This window comes from Citrus sinensis, chromosome 5, assembly GCF_022201045.2.
Source record: "Citrus sinensis cultivar Valencia sweet orange chromosome 5, DVS_A1.0, whole genome shotgun sequence".
Lineage (NCBI taxonomy): Eukaryota > Viridiplantae > Streptophyta > Magnoliopsida > Sapindales > Rutaceae > Citrus > Citrus sinensis.
Genome location: NC_068560.1, coordinates 27907578 through 27924846, shown reverse-complemented (window position 1 = coordinate 27924846; position 17269 = coordinate 27907578). Strand labels below are relative to the sequence as shown.

General features: G+C 36.9%; 1 long non-coding RNA gene across 2 annotated transcripts; it reads left to right on the top strand.

Moving 5' to 3' along the window:
• The first annotated feature begins 3104 nt into the window (after window positions 1-3104).
• On the top strand, window positions 3105-4197 carry LOC127902163 (uncharacterized). Of its 2 annotated transcripts, none has more exons than XR_008054697.1 (3): window positions 3105-3235; window positions 3638-3824; window positions 3909-4197. It is a non-coding gene; the product is annotated as an uncharacterized LOC127902163 (long non-coding RNA). The 2 variants fall into 2 exon arrangements; XR_008054696.1 differs by lacking the exon at window positions 3105-3235 and adding an exon at window positions 3300-3454.
• The last annotated feature ends 13072 nt before the right edge of the window (window positions 4198-17269 follow it).

Below are 17269 nucleotides of genomic sequence, written 5' to 3'. Positions count from 1 at the left end.
ATAAATAATTACCCACAAACTATTAAACGTACCAGTAAATGTACCATTCATTGAATAAAACAAATTTCCAGTTACCTTCGCAAAACATTTTTAATATGATACATGTCATTAAGCTTAGAATATACATGCATCATCATGAGGTTTTTGAGGTTTTGCTCACCAAATAAAATTTTCAATCCTAGCAAATAATCATTCAACGAGGTTTTTTATTTTTATTTTATTTTTTTAATAAAATGACTAACAGTATAATTCCACAACTAGTGTGTGCATCTTCCATCAAACTTTCCCTGCTCAATTCCATTCTCCATTAAACAGTTTTATTTTTATTTTTTTAACTTTTTGCATTGAAAATTTTAATTATTTTGAATAGTAATATGTATTTGAATTTGAAACAGTTATAAATTTTATTCTGTATGTCAAATTTTAAGAATGAAATGAACTTAGATTACAAATGAATTTGATTTTATTTGAATTTTCTGTTAAATATCAAATGCAATTTTTTTTTTCTAGATAAAGTGTATTCTGTCAACCAAAAAAAAAATAGACTCAATTCCTTTTTCATGCTTGATTTCCAGTTATAACCAAACAATGGAATCTCGTTCCTCTCCTTAATATTCCATTTGTTTCTCCTTTTATTTCTCTATTCCTTTCCGTTTTCGAATCGATCTGATGGTAGATGCTTATTCATGAACATATCTCAGCGATCATGGTAGCAAGGTACCCCATATATATATATATATATATATAGAGAGAGAGAGAGAGAGGGTGGCAAATTGGGTCAGGATTCAGTTATTCGATTTAATTCGAAGCGAATTAAATCAATTTGGGTTTGAAAAAATTGATTAATTTAATAAATTGGTGAATTCGATTCGATTCGTTAATTAAATAAATCGAATCCGGGTTTGAAGACATTCATTTGTTTATTGTTTAGGATTCATTTAATAAATGAGTTATAAACTAACCGAATCTATTCGTTTAAAATTCATTTATTATTCGTTAAATTAAATTACTTATTTATTATTAAATATTTGTGAAAATTTAAAATTTGAAGGTTTCTAGTAATTATAAATAATAATAAGACAATATATAAATGAGACAATATATAAAAATTTTATGATTTGAATTATTTATTTAATTTTTGTAAATAAATTCATATTCAACTCGATTTATTATGGATTCATTTATTATTAGGATGAGTGAATAATAAACGAATTTGGATTCGATTCAATTCGTTTATTAATTATATTAAACAAATTAAACGAATGAAACCGAATATTTGTTTAATAAACGAATCAAATCTGAATTTTGAGATTTCAATTCGTTTAATAAACGAATCAAATTCAAATTCACAAAATTTTGACCCAATTCGTTTAGGATTTGATTTGAATTCAATTCTATTATTCATTTTGCCACCCCTATCAGGGATTCAATTCGAATTCGATTCGAATTTGAATGCTAAAGGTGTGAAGATTGGAGCAAATATATGTGTCTTCGATTAATCCTAACAGTTATGTTACAGTTTATGTTGCTTTATATATACGCACTTGTTTTCATCACGCGTATCGTGGATACCAGCATCACCACCTGTGGACATATCATGTAAATCTTTGTGCCTTGCGTGTGCTTTTTGTGTTGTTGATCCTTTCCTTATTGTTTGATTGATTGGATTAGCGGTTTAATTGGACATTGTTGCTTCTAGCTAGAAGTTATTGGGTTCACTTCAGCACACCAACTTTTTGATAAAACAATTAGCAGTGGATATATCGCAGGAAGGAATAATATATCAAAGCTTGCATGAAGTGGGGTATTGAGTTATATTATTCACAGATAGTATCTGATTAAGAACACGAAAGCAATTAATTTTCAACCCGACAATTCCCACTGTGTGAAAACATAGAGATGGATTTCGGCCAACACTAATTCTAGCTCATTAATCATTTTACTTTAAATTTTTACTTTTTATTTTTTTTAATTTCAGTTCTTCAGCTTTGGCTTCTTCTGCAAGTTAAAAACCAAGTAATGACAAGGTTGTGAATGAAACCTTCTCCTCACATGTCTCTTTCGTCTGCTCTTTTATTATTGGTAATCTGAGAAGAAGAACTAGAATGTCACTAAGAAGTGGAACAAGTGTTATGTAATTATTAGGACTCAGTAGTTTGAATTTACAGATAAGATATCTAACGACTTCAAAAATTACTTTTTAAAAGACAATTTACTAATCACTTGATAAGTATGTTAAGCTTGCTGCAAAATACTCATCTACTACATCATCTGCTTTGATGGTCATAAGTGTGTTACATTTTCTCTTCATTTCTTGATATTAAATTACAATGTCAGCACAGCACTCCGTGATTTTTTTTTTCTTTTTTGATATGTTAAACTGAAACATATTTTTTGGGCCTGTAATACAAAATTTATGTTAGTTTAACCATATATACATTTTGCAGCCACAAGCACAAGTTTATGTGATTCTGTGGAGTAATAAGAACAAGATAAGTGTTAGTGGGTACTAAATTTGTACGGACCCATTGAATTTAACGTCACATAATTTTTTTACACCCGGCCCATTTTTGAATACTTGATATATACTTGATCATTATTTGGATAAAATATTACAGATTTTCAAGGCATGTTGAAAAATTTATTCGGAGCTAGGTTGGTAAAAGGAAGGCCGCTTCAAAGATCAAATTTATCGTCTGCAATAGGACCGGCCACAGTAATTGTTCTAGAGCGAGTTCTGAATGCTAAAGGTGTGAATATTGGTAACATCATGTTACTAAAATGTGTACAAATATAGATGCCTTGGATTAATATTAACAATTATGCTAGGTTTGTGTTGCTTATTTGGTACTCATTCAGGTGGTAGCAGCTGGTGCAGATCACATTCTATTTACCAGGGGTGGTATTGAGGAGACCACTAAGGCTTTGGTCGCCGATCAAAATTAAGTTGATGTCGATTGAGGTTAATTAGCATATTCTTTTACTTACTTTAGCTTTGAGTGGGGATTGCTCACTATATTCTTTTAACCATTATACCAATCACAAGTCCAAACTCATTTGGCTTTTAAGCTGTTTGATGACTTTTCAAGGCTCACTTACTGAAATTGACCAATTTTAAATGAAAATTTACAGAAAGGGAGCAAGAGCAGACCTAACGCCTTAATTCATAACTTTCAAGGGATCAGGAGAAGCCTTTTAGGAGGCCTCAAACGGCTGCATATACCATCACCTCCAGGTAGTCTGTTCTACTGTTCAGTTTTAGTTCCTTTTTCAACCTTGTCTGATGGATGACCAAAAAGGCATTGTGTTCATAAGGGTGTAAATGGGCCAACTCAGACAGAAAGGCTAGCATAGCATAGGGCTGTTGCCTTTACTGATTGGGAAGCGAAGCACTAAACGGTGGCTCCATACTGGAAACTGGGCTGGCTTGGTTTCGTCTGCTATAATGCTTTTGGTAATCTCAGAACAAGAAGAACTGGAATCTACTTAAGAAGTACAAAAAGTTTTATGTCATTGTCAAGAGTTTTAATATCTTACATTTATGGATTAGCTAGATATCTAATTTATTCACTTTTTAAATTAGAAATTACTGGATGCTTGATAAGTATGATAAGTTTGCTGCAAAATACTTTTCTAGGACACCCTCGGCTGTGATGGGCACATATGTGTTGCTTTCTCTGATTTCTGCCCTGGAAGAAACTTTCCATTTTCAGCAAACTTTTCAAGAAAAACATATTCTTTTGCTCAGTGAAGTGTCTTGCAGAATGAAAGATGGGAAGACAGATGACAGTCCTTGGATGAAAGCGATCAGAGGAATCAGATTGGTTAGTTAATTACGTTTTCCCATTGTTTTCTATACTTCATATTCTAATGTTCAATTACAAAGTCATCAAACCACTGGTTTGCAGGGCATGCATATGCTAGTGAGATTTTCAAAGCAATATTTTTTAGCAGAGGAACTACGTTCGTGAGGGGTCAGGGCAGAGCAGGAATTGTGTGTGTTTTTAGTGTTGCTGATCCGTTCCGTATTGTTTGATTGATTTTATTCGCAGTTTAATTAGACATAGTTGCTTCTAATGCTTGAAGTTCTTGGGTTCACTTCAACATCTCAAATGTTGGATCAAAGAATTAGTATTAGACAGTTAGAAATGCAGAGTGATATCATTCACAGATAGTACCTGATTCAGAACAAGATAGTAATTAATTTTCCACACGACAAAGTAAAAAATTTTCTTTAAATTTTTACATTTTATTCTTTCAATATCGGTTCTTCAGCTTAATTTGGCTTCTTTCGCAAGTAAAAAACCAATTGCAAGTATTGAAAAGGTTTGATCTTCACCTGACGTCTGTCTGTTTTGCCTGCTCTTGTATTATTGGTAATCTCAGAATGAGAACTAGAATCTCACTAAGAAGTAGAACTAGTATTATGTAACTATCAGGAGCTTGGAATTTACAGATTAGATATCTCATTACTTCAAGCATTAGTCCTGAGATGAAACCGATGAGGGGACAAGGACTCAGGAATGGTGCCAAAAAGGAACAAAATTAAATGGTTAGTTATGCTTTCTCATTGTGCTCTGCTCTTCGTTTGCAAATGTTCAATTATGTATAATCATCGAACTATTGTACGGTTGATCATTTTTGTAATACGTCAAACTTTGAGACTGATCAATTGGGCATGTTGAACTACTGAGATTTTTAAAGCAATATTTTTGAAAAACTATTGACACCCACGCGTCATATGTGTTATATGTTGTTTAACAACTTATATGTTTCTAACACTTCTACTAATTAAAAAAGTAAAAAAATAAATAAAACCTCTTTTTTCTTTCCTTTTTTTTTTCTCTTTTGAATTTAAACATATTTATTTTTTTCTTTTTAACCCAAAAAGAAACGAAAAATTTATGATTCCTTTTCCAGATCAAATATGGAACAAAGTCTATGGCCTATGTTCAGTCATCAACGGAATTATGCTAAGAATAACCATGGGCATACTAGGCAAACAATTTTTGTTTTTTTTTTTTGGAACTACATGAGACTATTGATGCCCAAATTTTACTCTTTCAAATATTTAAGAGAGGAACATCTATCGAATTACATATATTTGAAAGAGGAATGTCTACTGTTAACTCACGTGTATATATATATAGCAAGTTACGTGTTATATGTTTCCTAGTTTGATAGGATTTCCTTTCCTTGTGAACTAGGGTAATTCTTACATGTATATATATATTGATCAATAAGAGTGCAGCTGGTAGACCATGAAAGCCACTGCTGTTTTTACATTGTGAAATTCTACATGGTATCAGAGCGAGATGGAAGACCAAACTCAAACAAAAACAAAAGATAAAGAGGCTAGCGGAAGTGGATTGGGCAAGACAATGATGTCTCCTTACTTCCTCTCGGCCAGTGATAATCCTGGAACTATCATTACTCAAGTGCAACTTCGAGGAACCAACTATGACGAGTGGGCAAGTGCTATGCGGACTGCATTGCGCGCCAAGAAGAAATTCGGTTTTGTTGATGGAACCGTGAAACCTCCTGCTGATGACTCGGCTGATTTGGAGGATTGGTGGATGGTGAATTCAATGTTGGTCTCCTGGATACAGAATACAATTGAACCGAACCTGCGATCAACTGTGACTTATACAGAAGTTGCTAAGTTGCTATGGGATGATATCAAGGAAAGGTTCTCTGTTGGGAATGGACCACGTGTGCAGCAACTCAAATCTGAGTTGGCGAATTGCAAGCAGCGAGGTATGACTATTTTGAATTATTATGGAAAACTCAAGATGTTGTGGGAAGAATTGAGTAACTACGAGCAATCGCCTGCTTGTCTATGCGGCAATTGTACATGTAATCTAGGTGCGGAATGGGATAAGAAACGAGATGAAGAAAAGTTGCATCAATTCTTGATGGGTCTTGATGAAGCCGTGTACGGTGGTGTACGGTCCCATATTTTAAGCACCGAGCCGCTGCCAAAGTTGAACCGTGCCTATGCCATAGTCATTCAGGAGGAGCAGGTTCAGTCAATGACACGTGCTAAAGAAGAACGAAGTGAACCTGTAGCATTTGCTGTTCAAGCCGCGCAAGGATCACATGATAACCGTGATAAGACTTCTGTGCTTTGTACCCATTGCAACAAGACTGGACATGAAGCATCTTCTTGTTTCCAGCTTATTGGGTATCCCGAATGGTGGGGTGAATGACCGAAAGCCACGAGGAATGCAGGTCGTGGTCGCGGCAATTCACGACAGAATGGTGGAAACAATGGGCGTGGTCGTGGAGGTCCTGCTCGAGCCAACGTTGCTCAAGTCGCGACAGGGTCTAACAATCCGTCTGGAGAACTCACGGAATCAGCTGCAAGTGGTCTCAGCGGTTTGAACAGTGAGCAGTGGAACACATTGCTTAATCTTTTGAACAGTCAAAAAGACAGCAACTCACGGATCAGTGGTAAGCGTAATTCAATGGAGTGGATTCTTGATACTGGGGCCTCACATCACATGACAGGAAATAGAAAAATCTTACGCGACAATGTATCTGTTATTCCCTGTTCTATTCGACTGCCTGATGGAAACGTGACAATAGCAAATACAGAAGGAACAGTTGTGCTTGCGAGCCACCTGCGACTAAATAATGTTTTATTTGTGCCAAGTTTAACTTGCAATTTAATTTCTGTATCGCAACTGATTCGAGATGTCAATTGTTTTATCCAATTTTATGATCAATTATGTGTGATACAAGACCGCATTACGAGGATGCTGATTGGAGCGGGTGAGCAGCGAGAGGGACTCTATTATTTTCGGGACATTGGTTCGGCCGCCGCTCTATCTAGTGTTACCAACCGAGCTTGTGATTTATGGCATCGAAGGTTGGGGCATCCTTCCTCTAAAGTTGTTCAGCTGCTTCCATTTATTGATTCGGCTTCTTGTCTATCTAGTTTTCAGAATTGTGATGTATGCTTTCGAGCAAAACAGTGTCATGACAAATTTGTTTTAAGCAATAACAAAGCTTCAGATATTTTTGAATTGATTCATTGTGACTTGTGGGGACCTTATCGCACAACTAGTTCTTGTGGTGCTCATTATTTCTTGACTATTGTTGATGATTTTTCTCGCGGTGTTTGGACATATCTGCTAATCGCGAAGAATGAGGTTGGGCGTGTATTACGCAATTTTTTGAGTATGGTCTCTAAACAATTCCATAAACTTGTTAAAATCATACGGACAGACAATGGGACAGAATTTATGCACTTATCTGATTTCTTTGCTGAGCATGGCATTCATCATCAAACATCTTGTGTGGGTACTTCTCAACAGAATGGTCGAGTCGAACGCAAGCATCGACACATTCTCAATGTTGCTCGCGCTCTGCGTTTTCAGGCTTTCTTACCCATTGAATTCTGGGGTGAATGTGTTTTAACTGCTTGCTACTTGATCAATCGAACACCTTCTGTTCTTCTTGACGGACAGACTCCTTATGAACGACTATTTGGCAAGGCACCATCTTATGCAAATATTCGGTCATTTGGTTGCCTCGCTTATGCCTACAACCGTGGTCATCGCGGTGATAAATTCGCTAGTCGAAGTCGTCGTTGTATATTCATGGGTTATCCCTTTGGTAAAAAGGGATGGTATTTATATGATTTGGAGAGTGCGTCATTCTTTACTTCCCGGGATGTAACGTTTGTTGAGCATGACTTTCCCTATAAGGCTCTAACCGAACCAACTGCTACTGTCATGCCTGCTCCTGAGCGTGATGAACCGGTTTTAGCTGAGGATTTATCACATGATTTAAGCGCTCCTGTTGTCTCACCAGATTCACAGGATACAGGCGATGTTCTTAAGACCATTAATACTCCATCACCAGTACCCGCTTCTCCTACTTTTGATGAGCATGCTTCTGATGATAGGAGGGGCATTGAAGTTATTGAGACATCATTGTAACAACAACCGGCGTTGGGGCGCCATCTTAGACAGCGGCAACAATCGATTAAGTTAAAAGATTATGTCTTACATACTGTTCAGCATTTGAGTCCCTCTTCGCGGCCCTCTTCATGCTCACACGCTCAATCACTTCCTGCAGGTAGTCCTTATCCCATACTTGATTATGTGAATTGTAATAATTTTTCTGTTCGACATTGTGCTTTTCTAGCAGCGATTACTGCAGGAGTTGAGCCTGCCTCTTTTGCTGAAGCCGTGAGAGATCCTAAATGGCGTGAGGCCATGTATTCTGAATTGCAGGCACTGGAAAATAATGGCACATGGACTGTTGTGTCTCTACCACCTGGAAAGCGTGCTATAGGATGTAAGTGGGTGTACCGGATTAAGTACAATGCCGACGGTACAATTGAAAGATACAAAGCTCGCTTGGTGATCCTTGGGAACAAGCAAGTTGAAGGAATTGATTACACAGAGACATTTGCTCCTGTTGCAAAACTTGTTACAGTTCGAACTTTTTTGGCTGTTGCTGCGGCTAGGAATTGGGAGCTTCATCAGATGGATGTTCACAATGCTTTCTTACACGGTGAGCTTAATGAAGAAGTTTACATGCGCTTACCGCCTGGTTTCACCTCAAACGAATCTGGAATGGTTTGTCGTCTAAGAAAGTCATTATATGGATTAAAGCAGGCTCCCCGTTGTTGGTTTGCAAAGTTGGCAGCAGCTTTGAAGACTTACGGCTTTGCTCAATCGAGCTCGGATTATTCTCTTTTTACCTTGCATCGGGATAACATACATCTACTTGTGCTTGTGTATGTTGACGATATAATTGTTTCGGGAAACCACAGCGAAGCTATTCGGGTATTCAAAATGTATTTGAGTGATTGTTTTTATATGAAAGATCTGGGTCCATTGAAATATTTTTTGGGTATTGAAGTTGCCAGAAATCCGACAGGAATCTTCCTGTCTCAGCGGAAGTATGTGTTAGATATTATCTCTGAGGCTGGATTACTTGGTGCAAAACCAGCCCCATTTCCCTTGGAGCCAAATCATCAGCTAGCTTTGGCCGAAGGCCTTTATTTTTCTGATCCTGCGAAATATAGACGACTCGTCGGCAGATTAATTTATCTTTCCGCTACAAGGCCAGAGTTGTCTTATTCGGTTCATCTGCTTTCTCAATTTATGCAGCAGCCGCGGGAGCGACATTGGGATGCAGCTTTGCGGGTAGTTCGCTATCTGAAAGGTAACCCTGGTCAAGGTGTGTTTTTAAGCTCAGATTGTGATTTGCAACTCTATGGGTGGTGTGATTCTGATTGGGCAAGCTGTCCCCTATCTCGGCGTTCTTTATCTGGGTGGTTTGTCATGCTTGGATCCTCTCCTATATCCTGGAAATCTAAGAAACAACACACTGTTGCGCGATCCTCTGCTGAGGCTTAGTATCGTGCCATGGCAACAATTACATGTGAGCTCAAGTGGCTCAAAGGGTTGTTGATGTCTCTCGGAGTTGATCACTCACGACCCATGCACCTGTATTGGGACAGCCAGGCTGCTCTTCATCTAGCTGCCAATCCTGTGTTTCATGAACGGACCAAGCACATCGAAGTTGACTGTCATTTTGTCCGAGACGAAATTCAACGAAGCAACATACAGCCTGCCTATGTGTCTACTCATATTCAGCTAGCTGATATCTTCACAAAGGCACTTGGCAGCAAAGAGTTCGAGTTTCTTCTTCGCAAGTTGGGCATTCGTGATCTCCATGCTCCAACTTGAGGGGGGGGTGTTAACTCACGTGTATATATATATAGCAAGTTACGTTTATGTATAGCAAGTTACGTGTTATATGTTTCCTAGTTTGATAGGATTTCCTTTCCTTGTGAACTAGGGTAATTCTTACGTGTATATATATATTGATCAATAAGAGTGCAGCTGGTAGACCATGAAAGCCACTGCTGTTTTTACATCGTGAAATTCTACATCTACTTCAGTCACATCTTGAAAAAGAAAAAATTATCTTCACTCAATTATTTTATATAATTGAGAAAGAAATTGATCCCCACAATACTTTTATGGGAGGGTTCGAACTGCTACCCTTATAAGCCTACCAAACAAACAACTTGAATGACCTGTTTATCTGCTGAAAATAATTAGGAATAAAAATCATAAATTGAAAAACTAAAAGGCTTTTTAACCAAAGCATGTTAGTGAGAATGGGGAAAAAAAAATCCCGATCTCGTTAATGATCCATCCTATTTCCTTTCTGCTGTCTTCTTCCTTTATAATCAGATTTGCTGCACTTTGACAATTGAATTCAATGACGGGAGAAGATCGGACTCAATTGCTAGAATTGAATAAATTCCACAATCCCAAGAAAATAGTCTTTCAATAATGGATTTGAACAGTGGGACACTGAATTGAATTATTGTGTTTGAACAATAAGAAAGAACTGAAATACTACGGTCCCATAAGTTATTTTATTTAAGGCTATTTATGTTATTAATGGAGGTAATAATTTATATTATTTTAGTATTTTAGTGGAATAAATAAAGAAAAGGAGTTTTAAGAGGTTTCTAGAGGGGTGCCCAGAGTATCACTCATTCTCAAAACGTCTGCAATTACCATCAGTCCCAGCCCATTTTTGGATTACTTGATATATACTTGATCAGTTATTTTGATATAATGTTACATACAGATTTTCAAGGCATGTCAAAAAATGTATACTTCTACTTTTGAAAATACAAATTATTAATTACTCATAATACTTACAAATGAAAGTTTACCCAATTCCCATTATTCCTTTTTTTCAGTAGTTACTGTTTTTATCATACAACAGTTATAACTTAAAAACCATATCTGACTACAAAATAGACCCTTAATCTCACGCATCCATAATTAATTGAATCCCATTACAATGTAGTAAGTAGCAGTTGTTCGATTCCTGCCAAATGTTGTCTTATATTTATATAATAGCTCATTATATTAGATCAGCATAAGATAATCAAATAATTACAACCAAATTAAGCTACCATCCAAAGTTTGAGAATTTCGGCAGCATTTGCACCTTCTAGATTTAGTCTTCGTTTTGAATTTTATGCTGGTATTTTTAAGCTACAAAGTTGTGAAATTAAATAGATATAATTATTAAAATAAGAATTGATAACATTCGATGGACATTACTTTTAAGTAATAATTTTAACAAAAATAATAAAATTGTGATAAATTTTTCATTAAACTATTGTACATGGAATAAATTAAAATCTCCTTAGTAACTTTTAAACCATAATTACAAACTATATCTCCCTAAGCCAACTAAAGGCTACAGCTAGAGCTGGCAAAATAGGTTATCGGGTCGTGTTCGTGTCGTGTTAAATTTAGGTCAACCCAAACCCGACACGAAAAAATAATCGGGTTACCCAATAACCCACTTAATATCTATATATTAATCAAAATTTATATAAAACATTTACACACTGTCATACATACATAAATACATACAAAATTTATCGATATTATAAAATGTACATATCTACCAAAATATTACACATTTACACTATTGAAATTTTAATTATATATGTAAATAATATCATATATCGATATTATAAAATATACTTGTGCACTAATATTTTACACATTTACATTATTGAAGCTCTAAATGTACATAAAATTTTATAAATAAAATATTATGTTTTTATTCATCTTTTCAAAAAAAAAAAAAAAGAGAATCATCTTTAATATTTGAGTTTTGATAATAAGAACCTACAAATTATTTTAAAATAGAAAATATAATCGGGTCATTGATCAGTTAAATGGGTCAAAAACTTTAACCCTAACCCGACACGAAAAAAAATCATGTCGACCCGGACCCAACCCATTTAATAATCGTGTTAAATTTGACGACCCATACCCATTTATTCATGTTGTGTTCTTATCGGGTAATTGAGTCGTGTCAAATTTTGCTAGTTATGTGCCTACAGCTTCCAAACCCCTTAACAGCTCATATGTTATATTTTCTGCAATGATGGTCATAAGGGTGTTCCTTTTTCTCTTCATTTCCTGATGTATATCAATTACAAAGTCATCAAACCACTGTGTGATTTTTTTTTTTTTAATATGTCTAACTGAGGTTACTGATTTGTTAATTGGGCCCGCAACTGGGATTTTTATAACAATAATTAGAAGATATTGGCGGTTCTAAGAAAACTACAAATTAAAGTTGCACTAAATGAAAAAAAAGTTTTTGGTGGGTGGGTTTTGTCCAAAAGAAAAGTATTTGAATTGCAGGCTACTTCCTGGAATCTTCATGCAATATTGCAGTACATGTAAGTTATCATTATGCTTTGTCAAAAAGAAATTGAAGTGTTCACATGCTGCAATCGTAAGGCAGTTTCGCAATAAAATGTTCACAGGTTTCACCCGACTTCTCATATCATTTGTGGAAGAAAGTTCTCTTTGTGGGGTATAAATTCCACTACCTGTGACATATTTGTATGCCGTGAAAAAGAAAAAAGAAAAAAAGGTTTTGTCTTTTTCGAGCATTACAATTTTGACTTTCCATTTTCATTTTTTAATATCTATGACACGTTATTACAAATTGATTTTTTTTTAAAAAAATTCTATTAAATTTTAAAATGATTAAAAATAGAAGAATATGTAAATATCCAGCTCTGAATAGATCAATTTATACATAATAAATAAGAAATAAGTAACAATGATTTGTTGTTTATTATTATTGCAAAACTAATAGTAAAGATTATTTGATTTTTCACAACTTCACAGTCAAATACTGTTTAAGGTATTTGTAATTTCAGTAAGTCATCTGCAAGCGATTAATAACGGGTGAAAAGAATTCTGTTACCGAATTATTTATACAATCATTAAATTTTTACACATCGTGTTCTCTTAATAAATTATTTATCAGGTCATGGGCTATTACACACATAAAACTGTAACATAATAAGGCCCGTATATTATACAACAACTTGTTCAGTAGTATATAACAACATTGTCAAGTTCATATACTGCGTGAATCGCGGATGTAAGACCTGACAATATTTTCCAGTCCACACTGGTCAAAAAAATTAAAAAGAAAAAAGAAAGATAATAATAACAATAACTTCTTTTGAAATGAAATATTTGTAAAAATTGAAAATAAAAGCACACACGTCAAGATTTATTTGGTGGAGTGGTCGTGTTCATCCCTTATTTGGCCACCGATGTCTGCCATATGAATAGTGAAAAGACATGGCAATGATAAAGCTTGAACTCGGATAAGGCCCATTGAACTTTGGTCCAATAGAAAAAGTCTTACACTTATAATATTAAGTGTAAGAATTCGAGTCTCTATAAGAATTTTATGCGGGTTAATTTCAGTACTATTTTAATTATTAACATAATTAAGTGGAGACAGTATCTCCCTTATAAAATGTGAGTGGAGAGATGATTTAAAATATCTGATCAAGTACTTCAGTGTATCAATGTATGGCGGTGACCCTAGTTATATAGTATGATTGTAAATATTAATTATAATGTCTGATGTAATATCAGTAACATCTGTGTATGACAGACTTAAAAAAAAAAGCTCGGATAAGGCCAGGGTTGGCATGTGCTGTCTCGCACAATCATTTTAAAATATGATTTTTAAGTAACTTATAGTTCCTTTAAAATTACCCCACCACCTATTAATACTGTTTACATAATGTTAAAGTTATAAATTACAGTAGCGGTAACTTTCTGGCTCCCTTTAAAAGATATTTCTTTCATTGATTATTTATTTTAGAATTTTGATAGAATAGAAAAGTAAAAAATTAAATAATAAAATAAAATAATAAATAATTTAATATTATTATTTAACAAATGAGTGACACGTAATATTATAATTTAGGTTAAAGCTTAAATATTAAGAGTGTGCTCGGTATTGTTTTTCACATGATATTTTTATTTTTATTTTATAAATTAGAAGTAATTAATTTTTAAGTGAAAATAAAAATATGTGTTAAGTAATTAAAAGCATCAGCTCAGCCATGCCATCATCTCCCACCCCGAGGCGAGTCACCTTAGCTGAATGGTACGAGCGGAACTCTGGTAAAGAGCCTTATACAAACATGTGCCAACCAGAGACGAGCACCGACCAGAGACATATACCGACCAGATACCCATCACCCGAAGAAAGGGCACACGATCTTACGAAATCGCGACAGTTGCGCCATGCCCTGAACCGTTGAGAGAGATATGGTATCCCACGTTTACCCACAATATAGTGGTTAGAGTCCCATGAGGGGCTGCCATTACCCGATAAAGGGGGAGTATGAAGAGTAAACGGAAACGTGGGGCAACGACTATAAGAGGGGGGGAAACCGATGAAGAAAAAGACGGAAAAATTGAGAGAGAAGGGAAAACTCTGCCAAATTGAAACCAGATTATATTCTTTACAAGTTTTAGAGAGCATTACAAGAAATCAAACAATCCAAATTACATAATTTTCCCGTAAACACCTTGTGCTAACTTAAGCATCGGAGGATTTACGCCGGTAAAACAACCGGCGTCTCTGATCTATCTCTGTGAGTGCAGGATTAGAAAGAAGGGAAAAAGGTGATTCTAACCCCTGGAGCATCCGCAATTGCTGAAGGAGGCAAAAGAGCAATATTCTCCCCATTGAATACACAAGCGTTGGTGGAACGATCTGGTCGGGCAAAAGGCGAGCAGATTTCCGCATCAACATTTTGGCGCCATCTGTGGGGAGCTGGATAAAAAGCTACCACCAAACTGGATAAAAAGCTACCACCAAACTAGTAGTCATCAGAGAAGCATACGAATGGTCGGTTATGGATGTGTCAAGGAAGGATGTCCTAGGGGGTGACAATGAAACTGTTGAAACAATCACGCTCCGAGAAATCGCGAATGAAGCTAGAGAGAGGATGATGCAAGATCGATTGGAGCAGATGGAGAAACAAATGGAGACTCTCACGACTATATTACATGAGTTGAGGGATGAGCGGAGAAGGGACTGTGAAACCACCGTGGTAAGAGATGAAGCCGTGGCAGAACCCAGCCTACGGCGACGTAGGATCGAGGAGATCCCTCCACCGGTAGACCAACCCTATGGGGTACCTCCTCAAAGGAATGCAGGTCAAATTCCGGAAGAGCACGTAGCTGAAGAGAAAGACCAATTTCGCTCTGGACGAGTTCTGGAGGTTGATGGCCGAGGAGTAAATATTGATGAAGGAGAGCTTAGACAGCGGCTGCATAATGCTGAACAGGAACGAGATCAAATGGCTGCGTGTGACCCTGATCGCGCTTTAGAATTGGAGGGTGAAGTACGCAGGTTGTCGCAGGTGATGGATGAGATACAGGGTAAGAGAAAGCCTCCGAGTTGGAGGATAATGCTGGATGAAGAATCTCCGCTATCAACCGAGATCATGGGTACTGTAATCCCAAGAGATTTCCACTTTCCCGACCTCAAATATTCCGGGAGGAGTGACCCGCTAGTGCATATTGAACGTTTCAACGACATGACGGGTGTGCAGGGGTTAACACCAGCTCAGAGGTGCAGGGTGTTCCCATTAACACTAGAGGGACGAGCCCGAGATTGGTACCGTAAGTTGCCACGAGGAAGTATAAGGGGATATGAGCAGGTGTGCCAAGAGCTGGCTGAGCATTTCCGAGGAGCAGTAGTCCCCGAGGATGATATGATGGAATTGATGGGGATGAAGCAGGAGGAGCACGAATCTCTTCAGGATTTTTTGAAAAGATATCATCGGGCCGTGCTCGATCTGGGAGCTTTCAATCACCCACAGGCATTGAGGGGACTAAAAGAAAGTGTGAGGATAGGCCGATTGTGGTACAACTTGAGAAGTCCCATCGTTCAGAACTATTCGGTGGGGTATGAGCAGGCGAAGAGAGACATAAAAATTGAAGAAGAAAAAACGGTAAAGATAAAGAATGAGCAACTAGAGGAGTTAAGGCGAAAGGAAAAGAGAACCCTGGGTGGGAGCGGGTCAGGAAAGCGAGCTGGGGAATCATCAGCGATGGGTGGAATGTCAGCTCGGTCTCGCCCTTATCCCGTGACTCAAAGACCGCCACAATTCCAACACAGCCGAGCTCAACCTCAACGCCCCCCATTCCCTGAGCGGCAAAGAGAATTTCGGCAGGTGGCTGCTGTTGTGCAAATTTTAATGTACTCGCAAGCGCACGAATCTATTGTAGTGTAGATCAATGGTGACGAGTGTCGATCCCACGAGGAGGTGGATTTTAATTATATATAGAATTAATTTTGTAAATGGGTGGTTGGAATTATGGTGGAAATGATTTGGAATATGCTAAAACTTAAATTAAAATGGCGAGAATAAATTCTAAAACTGGAATTAAAATGGCGAGAATGAATCGAAGAGGATTCTATTGAAATGACGTACTTGGATATCTGGATCCGTATCAACATGCATCATGGGCTAAATAATCCGTATTAATGCCAATTAAATCATGAGGGGGGAATCCACACCTCATGAACCACGCTCTAATCAATATGGTGCTAAGGGCTTATCGTGCCAAATAATAATAACCTTATACTAGAGAGCCGGTGTAACCAAGGCGGTATCTAGACAAGACTATTATTATTTGTCGACGAGAAGTCAAAACATCCACAAAAATTAGAGGGGAAGAGAAAATAAATTTACCAAATTAAGCCCATGACACATGTTGAGACTTCACCTTCAACCCAAGCTTGAAAAAAAATTAGCCACTCATAGTTGAACTAGGGGCAAAATAGGAATTTATTAAAATACGAAGAAAATACAAGATGGAGAGGGAATTACAGAAAATGGATCCCAAAAATGGATTCAGAGATATCCAATTAGGGGGGGGAGGCCCCCTTTTTATAGATACATGGAGTAAATCATGGCCATCGGATTAAAAACAGTTTGGACGCTCAGGATTGCGCCACGTCATCAGTCAACAGTCCACGTTTGACCACGCGGATGAACAGTAACACGGTTTGACCCGACTTTGAACAGTAACGCGGTTTGACCCGGATGAACAGTAACGCGGTTTGGTTGAAAATAATCCTGTGTGATGCATGCACCGTACGCGAGATTTTTCGTCCACTGATATGCTGCCACGTCACCATCAACAGTACATAAGAATTTTAGTCCAACAGGATCGTGACACCTCATCAGTCAATGCCACATCATCGGTCAATGCCACGTCATCATCCGTCTATGTGAACAGTGTCGTGAACAGTAACGTATACAGTACCGTACACGTGAATAGTACCGTACATGTGAATAGTGCCATTTTTCCTTTTATACTCCTCCTAAGGTTTTCGACCGTCCTGAGTTCAA